Raw genomic sequence first — 9,297 nt, forward strand, 5'->3', positions numbered from 1 at the left:
TTTTAATTTAGAGAGATCCATTGCTTGGGGGTATCTGGAAGCAGCAGCAGTGCTCAGCTTTGGAGGGGGGCACATACCCCAGGGGCCCCAGCTCTGCATCAGAGATGTCACAGAACTGTCTGTCCTCCACCCCCAGAGTTCAGCAGGTGCCCAGGAGGGTGAGAACACCCTGCAGAGAGTGGCACCAATTCATCAGTGGCCTGTTAATGAACTGACAGCCAGCCAAATCCATTCCCTTATCTCTCAGCACACAAATGAGGCTGATTTCTCTCTCAGAAATGAGACAATTCTGCCTGGGAGTGGACTTCATTAATGTCCAGTTCCAGAAGGAAAGTATCCAAGGAAATAGAAAATATAAATTCATGGTCATGTCTCCATCGTGTCCACCTGGGGTGACAAAATAAACCTCAGCCTGTGCCTGAAACATTTTATAGTACAAAAAAAACAGAGATGGAGCAAAGTTCTTCTGTCCTGGGGACTGTCAGCAACAGGTCCATGTGAAGAAAATGCCAATTAAAGAAAATTCAGTGCTCTGAAAAATTCAGCAAGTCTTTCCTGCCTATCATCTCACCTGTAAGAAGGGGTTTCTTACTCTATAAATGGGTTCATTCCCCATTGAATATTTTACTTACACCTGACACACACACATTTTATATTTTCTTCTCTGTGTTGGGTGCCTTATGGGAAAATTTGTCCTTTAGGGGGTCTTGAAGGAGTGTAGGGGGATGCCCCCAATGAGAGAGGGACAAACTAGCCTTTGTCCCCCAAAAAAGGAAGAAAGCCCAGAAGTTTCTCCCAACGATCAGGTGAAAAGCCACCTTATAGGACCCCAGAGACTTCACTAAAACCTTGGGGTCACCTAATTGGATGAGAGCCAAAAGATCCCGCCTGGGCCATCAGGTAGAAAAAGAGAAGACAAAAAAACTGCGAGGCTTTTGTGAAGGTGTTTTACCAGGAGCAGACCTCTGTACCTGGATCGGATTTTCTGTTTATTGTTTTTCCTTTTATTAAACAGTTTGGTTTCCAACACTGCAGCAGAAGCCATCCTGCTCATTATTTGCCTCCAAAGGTAATAGCTGAGCTATCCTTTGTGTGTATTAAGTTTTCTTTTAAAGGCTCATAAAACCCTGGCCCGACGAAACAAAACTTAATACGTGGCGCCCGAACAGGGACAGAATTTCTCATATTGAGGAAGATGGTCTAGGAATTTTTGATTACCTCAATCAAAATAGGACAATTTTCCTTGGTATTTGCGTTTTTGGGGAAGCAGGCCTGCACCTGAGTTTTTTGTCGCGTTAAAAAAGAAAACTCAGAAGAAGAGATTTGGGGTTTAGAGGGAATCCCAAATCGAAGCCTCATACCGGTGAAGAAGAGGCTATAATTCAGACGGGACGGGAGCACACGGCACACACCCTCAGAGGATACTGTGAATCGGCTAAGCTGAAACTGTTGCACCCAGGACCCGGGAAAAAGTCTATACCAAGAAGGACGACCAGAAGACTCGGTGAGTTTCACCATGGGAAATCGGTTGTCAGTAGCTGAGCAGGAATTTTTTTCGTATTTTAACTATAAGTTGGAAATCCAAGATATTCAGTTTGACAAAAAACAGCTTAAAAAGCTTGTAAAATGGGTCTTACAAGAGTTTCCAAACTCAGACATGTCTCAGAAACTCGATCCAGACTTCTGGGATTCAGTTGGACTGAAATTATATAACACAGAAAAGAACAAGAAGTCCAACTTAAAGCTGCGTCCAATATTCAGGACGGTATTGAAATTTGTAATAATGGAAAATGAAAAGCAAGCAAAGACCAGGGAGAGGGCAGAATGCAGGCAGGACAGAGAAGACAGGAGAAAGCGAAGTTCTGAGGGGACCCAAAAACCTTCCTTTATCCCAGCCGAGAAACCCCGGTGGAGAGGCCGGGAGGCAGCCAGGCCAGCTGCCCCCCCGCCTGCCTCACCGACCCCATCCCGAGACAGGGGGGAGCAGACCAGCCCTGGCCAGGCTTGTCTGCAAAACCCGTCTTCCAAAAACCCTACCAGAGCAAAGTCCTCTCTATCTCCTCTCAAAACCTTGCTTTGGCGTTCAAAATCGGTGAATTTTGACAGTAAAACTGGAAAAAGCCGAGCCGATAGAATCCAGTCTGAGAACAATAGAGCACGTGGCAATCGCCATTATAGCCCCGAGCCCAGCTCTGTCCTTCGTGGGCGTGGCTCCTCGGACTCCCAGGAGTCCCTGGGTGGCTCGTCTCTGAGCTCCTGCCCATCAGAACAGGGACGCGCCCCTTTTGTAGGCGGTGCCCGGTCGGTGTCCCTGCCCCTGCTCCCCGCCCACAGCCCGGGACAGCACACCCCCTCTCTGCCGAGCGTGGGAACCGGAAGTGATGCGCCGGAACTGACCCTGTCCAAAATGGCGGCGCCCATGTCCGATAACTTACCGGAACAAAAAACAAACTATTCCTATGCTCCACAATGTAATTTCAAACAATCTAAGGAAGAGTTTAACACACAGAGAGTCACAGATACCTGGCAGAGGATAAGAAAGGATGCAGTTCAGGAAGGAGAGTGGGAAATTGCATCGAAATTGAAGGTTTTTCCTGTGAAATACACTGCAGGTCCGGGACCCAGGGCTACATGGCAACAAATCAACTTTGCTGAGTTAAAAGAGATTTGCAAAGCCTCTCGTCTGTATGGTAGAGATTCTACCTATTTCAGAAGCCTATTACAGGCCACCTTCACAGCAAACATATTCACTCCACATGATCTAAAACAGCTTTGCACATCCCTGCTATCTCCAACAGAATTTTCTTTGTGGGAACTAGCATGGAAACGTTTGTTAAACGACCTTTTAAGAGGTTATGCAGGAACTCCAGCTACTGCAAATTTGACTATAGATCAGCTCTCAGGTGAAGGAGCTCATACAGATCCTCAAATACAAGCCCGAACTCTTAGTAGACAAGTATTGCAGGATGTCAAAGAAGCAGCAAAAACAGCTTTGTTACAGGTCCCTGATGGCAACAAGCCAGAACTAGATTTCACAGAAATAAAACAGGGCATAGATGAGCCTTATATTAAGTTTTTGGACCGTTTAAAAATGGCATTAGAAAAGCAGATTCCAATAGACCGAGCCAGACAAGAGTTATTAAAACGGCTTGCAATTTCTAATGCAAACCCAACCTGTAAAAAGGCATTACGTACATTACCACAGGATCCTGAGCCCACCCTGACACAGCTAGTAGATGCTTGCAACCGCCTGAGCACCCCTGAGCATGCAGCAGCCATGCAGGCAGAAGTATTGGCCAGTGCCATCACAACAGCTCAAGAAAACACCCTAAAGCAGCAGGAAAAAGCAGTAGAAAGGCAAACACAAACCCTAGCAGAAGCTTTAATAGCATTCAAAGGTGCAATTGAGAACCAACAAATTCCAAGGGACTCGTGCCATTCGTGTGGTCAGAGAGGTCATTTTAAAAGGGGATGTCCTAGGACCCGCAGAAGGCCATTGCCAAGAAACAGTGGATGCAGAGGTTTCTGTCACAATACTAACAGCTTTTACCCAGCACAGGGTTTTTCGTGCCATCTGCCGGGAAACGTGCAGCCCAGCACGGAGCAGTGGCGTGCAATGATACAAAAACCACTGCACCAGAGGCCAGAGACCACCACAGGCCACCAAGTTCAGAACTGCAACACATCCTTGCAGGACTTCCAACCACAATGTCCCCAGGTGCCAGACTGGAGCTGTCTACAGCCCAGCCAGTGATGCTAACCAATGCTGTTGCTCACACAGTGTCTACAGGACAGCTGGGACCTGAACCACAACCACGTCAGTTCTTAATAGTGGGAGTGAGCAGATCCCATGCAGAAGGTTTTTATGTCATTCCAACTGTGCTGTCTGTCACCTGTTCACAGGAAATTACAGTCTTAGCTTTGTGTCTAGACCCTCCATGTTTTTTACCCAAAGGGTTAACCATAGCGCAAGCTTTCCTCCTACCAGAGTCACAGAACAACACAGCTGTCATCGCTTGGACCAGGCACATCAGCCGCGGGCGGCCTCAGCTCACCTGTGTCCTGAAGCACCTCGGGCAAGCCATCACCCTCACTGGCCTGATAGATACTGGAGCAGACGTCACTCTGATATCGAGATCGAAATGGCCACAGGACTGGACCATCGTGCCTACGCTGGATCAGCTGGCAGGTATTGGTGGTCACTGTGAGAGCTTTCGAAGCTCGCACGCAGTCACATTTGAGGGGCCTGAAGGTCGTGTTGCCACCACAAGACCATTCATTGTAGGAGCTGATATAGTTCTTTGGGGACGGGACATTTTATCACAATGGCATCTCAGGTTAGAAACTGGATTTTAACAAGATATCTTAGTAGCAGCAAAGGACCAAGCATCAATGCAGGAGACAACAGATCAGGTCATCTCAGCAGTAGAGAAAGCAGGACTCACTGTAGCAAAAGAAAAAATACAGACACTTCCTCCCTGGAAATATTTAGGATACAGGATCACAGAACAAACGGTAACTCCGCAGCCACTCCAGCTAAGGACAAATCCAAAGACCTTGAATGAAGTGCAGCAGCTTGTAGGCACTCTGAACTGGCTTCGTCCACTACTAGGCCTTTCAAATCAGGACTTGGCTCCTCTGGCAGATTTGTTAAGAGGAGACACAGCCTTAAACTCACCGCGAGAATTCAACAAAGAAGCTCAAAATGCTTTAGAGAAAGTGATGAGAGCCATCCAGTCACGTCAGGCTCATCGGTATAATCCTAACCTGTCTTTTTTGTTTGCAGTTTTAGGGGAGAGTCCACAACTTCATGGTTTGATATTCCAGTGGGATCTAGAGAAGAAGGACCATCTGATAATCTTAGAGTGGGTTTTCCTATCGCGTCAATTGGGTAAAACTATAACAACTTGCCCTGAAATTATTTCACAATTGATTATCAAGGCTAGATCTCGAATGCTTTCCCTTGCAGGAAGAGATTTTGCAGAAATCTTTCTGCCTGTCACAACCATCTACTTAGAATGGTTAATTCAAAATTCAGAAGTTATGCAATTTGCTTTGGAAAATTTTGCAGGAAAAATTTCAGTCAATTGTCCCAAACATGAGCTATTAAGTTCATCTTTAAAATTAATTCATAAGCCTTTAAGAAGTAATGTACCCCTTGAGGCAATCACATTTTTTACAGACGGTTCTGGGAAGTCTAAAAAATCTGTGATTGCTTGGCAAAATTCAGAGACAAAAAAATGGGAATCAGATATTGAGGAAGTAGATGGTTCTGCACAGATTACAGAGTTGGCAGCAGTTGTACGGGTCTTTTCAAAATTCACATTTCCTTTTAATTTAGTAACAGATTCAATTTACGTTGCAGGTGTGGTGGAAAGAGCAGAAGGATCTCTGCTAAAAGAAGTTGCTAATGATCAGTTATATAGTTTGCTCAAACAGTTAATCTTACTTCTTTCCATTCGACAAGAACCTTACTTTGTAATGCACATTCGCTCACATTCTTCTCTTCCAGGTTTCTTAGCAGAGGGAAATGCCATGGCTGATTTGTTAGCCATGCCAATCCAGCACACACTTCCTAATGTTATTGAACAAGCAAGAATGAGCCATGCTTTCTATCACCAAAATGCACCTGCTTTAGTAAGAATGTTTAACATCTCTCAGAATCAGGCAAAAGCAATTGTTCAGTCATGTCCAGATTGCCAGAAATTAGCTATACCAGCAATAGCAACAGGAGTTAACCCTCGAGGCTTAAATAGCCTGCAGATATGGCAAACAGACATCACTCAATATCAGTCATTTGCAAGGTTCAAACATATACATGTATCAATAGATACCTTCTCAGGAGCAATTTTTGCTTCTGCACATCAAGGAGAAAAAAGTAGAGATGTGATTAAACATTTCTTACAAGCATTTGCATCCCTAGGTATTCCTCAAGAAGTCAAAACTGACAACGGACCAACCTACATTTCTAATAAATTGCAAGAGTTTTTCAAAACTTGGGGTATCAAACATACCACAGGTATTCCACATTCTTCCACAGGCCAGTCTATTGTAGAAAGAGCACACAGGTCATTGAAAATGATACTAGAAAGACAAAAAGGGGGGACAGAAGTGCTTTCTACAATAGAGAGGCTGAATAAAGCTGTATATGTTTTTAACTTCTTAAACAATTCCTTTATGGAGCAGGTACCACCAATTTTCAGGCATTTCAGCAATACCAGTCAGGCAAAGCTCAAGGAAAGACCACCAGTCTTCATCAAGGATCCAGAGACAGGACAGATTTCAGGACCCCATCCTCTTGTAACATGGGGCCGGGGGTTTGCATGCATTTCTACAAACACAGGTCTTCGATGGATCCCTGCAAAGAATGTCAAGCCACAAGTGCAGCCGATCCGAGAGCAGCAGACGGCACCAGAAGAAGAATGCACAAACAACTGAGCCACGGATAGAAGCAAAGACTGTTTTCTAAGTTTGCATTAGTTAAAATTGTTTACAAGAAAGTTTTGCACTGAAAAAGTTTTGTAGTTATTGTTGTGATAAAAAAGTTGTTAAACCTACCTCTATGTAAAAGTCACACATATAACCAGAAATTTGAAGCTTACCGGGAAAAACACTTCACCAAAGTTAAGATAGAGAATTGGCAGCAAAAATTATTGGCATTCTAATCTATACTCCCTTCTCCTCTTTCTTTCTAAATGTATAGTAAAGGGTGAGATGAAGGAGTGTAGGGGGATGCCCCCAATGAGAGAGGGACAAACTAGCCTTTGTCCCCCAAAAAAGGAAGAAAGCCCAGAAGTTTCTCCCAACGATCAGGTGAAAAGCCACCTTATAGGACCCCAGAGACTTCACTAAAACCTTGGGGTCACCTAATTGGATGAGAGCCAAAAGATCCCGCCTGGGCCATCAGGTAGAAAAAGAGAAGACAAAAAAACTGCGAGGCTTTTGTGAAGGTGTTTTACCAGGAGCAGACCTCTGTACCTGGATCGGATTTTCTGTTTATTGTTTTTCCTTTTATTAAACAGTTTGGTTTCCAACACTGCAGCAGAAGCCATCCTGCTCATTATTTGCCTCCAAAGGTAATAGCTGAGCTATCCTTTGTGTGTATTAAGTTTTCTTTTAAAGGCTCATAAAACCCTGGCCCGACGAAACAAAACTTAATAGGGTCTTAGTGTAAGTCTGGAGTTGGTCTAGAAAGACAGGAGCAACATTTGGCTTTGTAGTAGTAAGGTGTAAATAAAAGAGGAGAGATTTAGGTGAGATATTGGGAAGGAATTGTTCCCTGGGAGGGTGGTGAGGCCCTGGCACAGGGTGCCCAGAGCAGCTGTGGCTGTCCCTGGATCCCTGCAAGTGCCCAAGGCCAGGTTGGACAGGGCTGGGAGCCATCTGGGATAGTGAAGGTGTCCCTACCCATGGCAGGGGCTGGAACTAGATGATCTTCAGGGTCCCTTCCAACCCAAACCATTCCATGATTTTATCATGCTATTTAGAATTCCTTCCCAATATCCAATCTAACCTTGCCCTTTCCCAGTGGCAGCCATTCCCTGTGTCCTGTCCCTCTGTCCCTTGTCCCCAGTCCCTCTCCAGCTCTCCTGGAGCCCCTTTAGGCTCTGAAAGGAGCTCTGAGCTCTCCCTGGAGTTTTCCCTTCTCCAGGGGAGCATTCCCAGCTGTCCCAGCCTGGCCCCAGAGCAGAGGGGCTCCTGAGGGATTCAGCCCTGTGGGTTCATCCCCACCTCAGCCCTGTGCTGCCCATCTCCCACTTCATGTCCTGCCAACACACAGCTTGGGGAATTAGGTTTTTTCCCCATTATTAAGCCACGTTTAAAATGTTCCCATGCCAAGGGACCATCCAGAGCTCAGCCTGGAGCAGTTCTTCCAGCAGCTTTTTTTGTTTACCCTGCAGGGAACAGACAAAGCTGTGGCATCACATCAATTAAATCAGCGAGTGACAGACCTGGGCCTGCTCCTCCTCCTGAGCACAAAGGATTCAAACACCAAAAATCAGGTGGGAGGAACCCCAGTTTTCCTGGTAGGAAATCAATTGCAGCTCAGGACAATTGCTCCTGACAGCAGGAGCTGCCCCTGTGCCTTTTCTCCCACGCCTCCATCCCTGATTTGCTGCCACAAACCAGAGTTTTCCTAGAAAATTGAATTTTGAGAGGTCTCCAGTCTGACAGCCTCGCTGATCTGTTTGCTGGCATCGTGCCTGGCACCTTCTTTACCCCAACAAAAGAGGATTTGTTTGGAATCTGTGAAGATGAGGGAGCCTCAGGGGGTGGACAACACCAGGTTTTGATGGGAGAGGAAGCAATGGATGGGAATTATGTTCCTGATGGAGTTGAAATGTGAGGCTTTGGGTACCTTTCTTAAAAATATATATAGTCACTAATTGTTAGGACTGAAGAAAGAGCAGGAAGCTGATGTTTGCTATGGGTAGAGAAATAAAGATTCTGCAGAGGGAAGAATTGGAAATTATCAGAAAAGACAAAAAGCCTGAGCTAAAAAGGGTGGAACTTAATAAGTTATGAGAGCTTGTGCTGAGGGGATCAAACAAAAACTTGGATTAAAAGGGTGAAAATTACAGTTTGGGAATGGTGGAAGGGGAGAAAATACAGACATGGGGAATATTTATCTTTGAGAAACTGAGGCAAAAATTGTCATCCTGGCACATGGGATGCTCCAGGGCTGGTCAGGAAGCTTTGATGACACCATGAGATCACAACTGGAGCATCCTGGGTGGTTTGATGAGATTTATTTTGCTGAGAGGCTGAACCCAAACTGTCATGCTTGGAGGGAAGAGGTGCTGGAGTGGTGCAAGGGTGAGAGGGAATGGAAAAAATCAAAGTTTTCAGCCAAACTGGGGAGCTGAAACAAATCCTGCCTCTCTTCCAGGGTGTTTGACATCCAGGTATGTGCTGCTGAGAGAGAAATTCACTGGCTGGGAAAGGCTGTGAGACATCCAGCATGGATGGCCAGGGGTCATCCTAAACCTCCAAAGCTTAAAAAGACCTTTTTCCCAAAAAAAAGACCTTCCTCCCCCAAAAAAAAAAGACCTTTTTCCTCCCCAAAACCATACAGAGAAGCAGTTCTGTGCCAGCTGGGGTGAGGGCTTGTTCACCAGGGAGCAGGAGGGAGCACAGGCACAGCAGGATGGGAATCTGCTCAAGGGGAGAATATAGACAGGGACGTAATTAGCAGGGATTTAATTAGGAGCTTGCATTGAGAGGAGTGAGGATCCTCAGCTGCCCTCCAAAGCTCAGTGGCCATGGCATGACCTGAAGTGCTTTTAGAGCTGGGGA

The 9,297-nt window shown here is 45.7% G+C and overlaps 1 long non-coding RNA gene across 1 annotated transcript; it reads left to right on the forward strand.

Moving 5' to 3' along the window:
* Positions 1 to 708: 708 nt before the first annotated feature.
* Positions 709 to 7,041, forward strand: LOC135299719 (uncharacterized). The gene is made up of 2 exons (XR_010361660.1): positions 709 to 1,504; positions 2,613 to 7,041. It is a non-coding gene; the product is annotated as an uncharacterized LOC135299719 (long non-coding RNA).
* Positions 7,042 to 9,297: the final 2,256 nt, after the last annotated feature.

This window comes from Passer domesticus, chromosome 4 (assembly GCF_036417665.1).
Source record: "Passer domesticus isolate bPasDom1 chromosome 4, bPasDom1.hap1, whole genome shotgun sequence".
In the NCBI taxonomy this organism is placed as follows: domain Eukaryota; kingdom Metazoa; phylum Chordata; class Aves; order Passeriformes; family Passeridae; genus Passer; species Passer domesticus.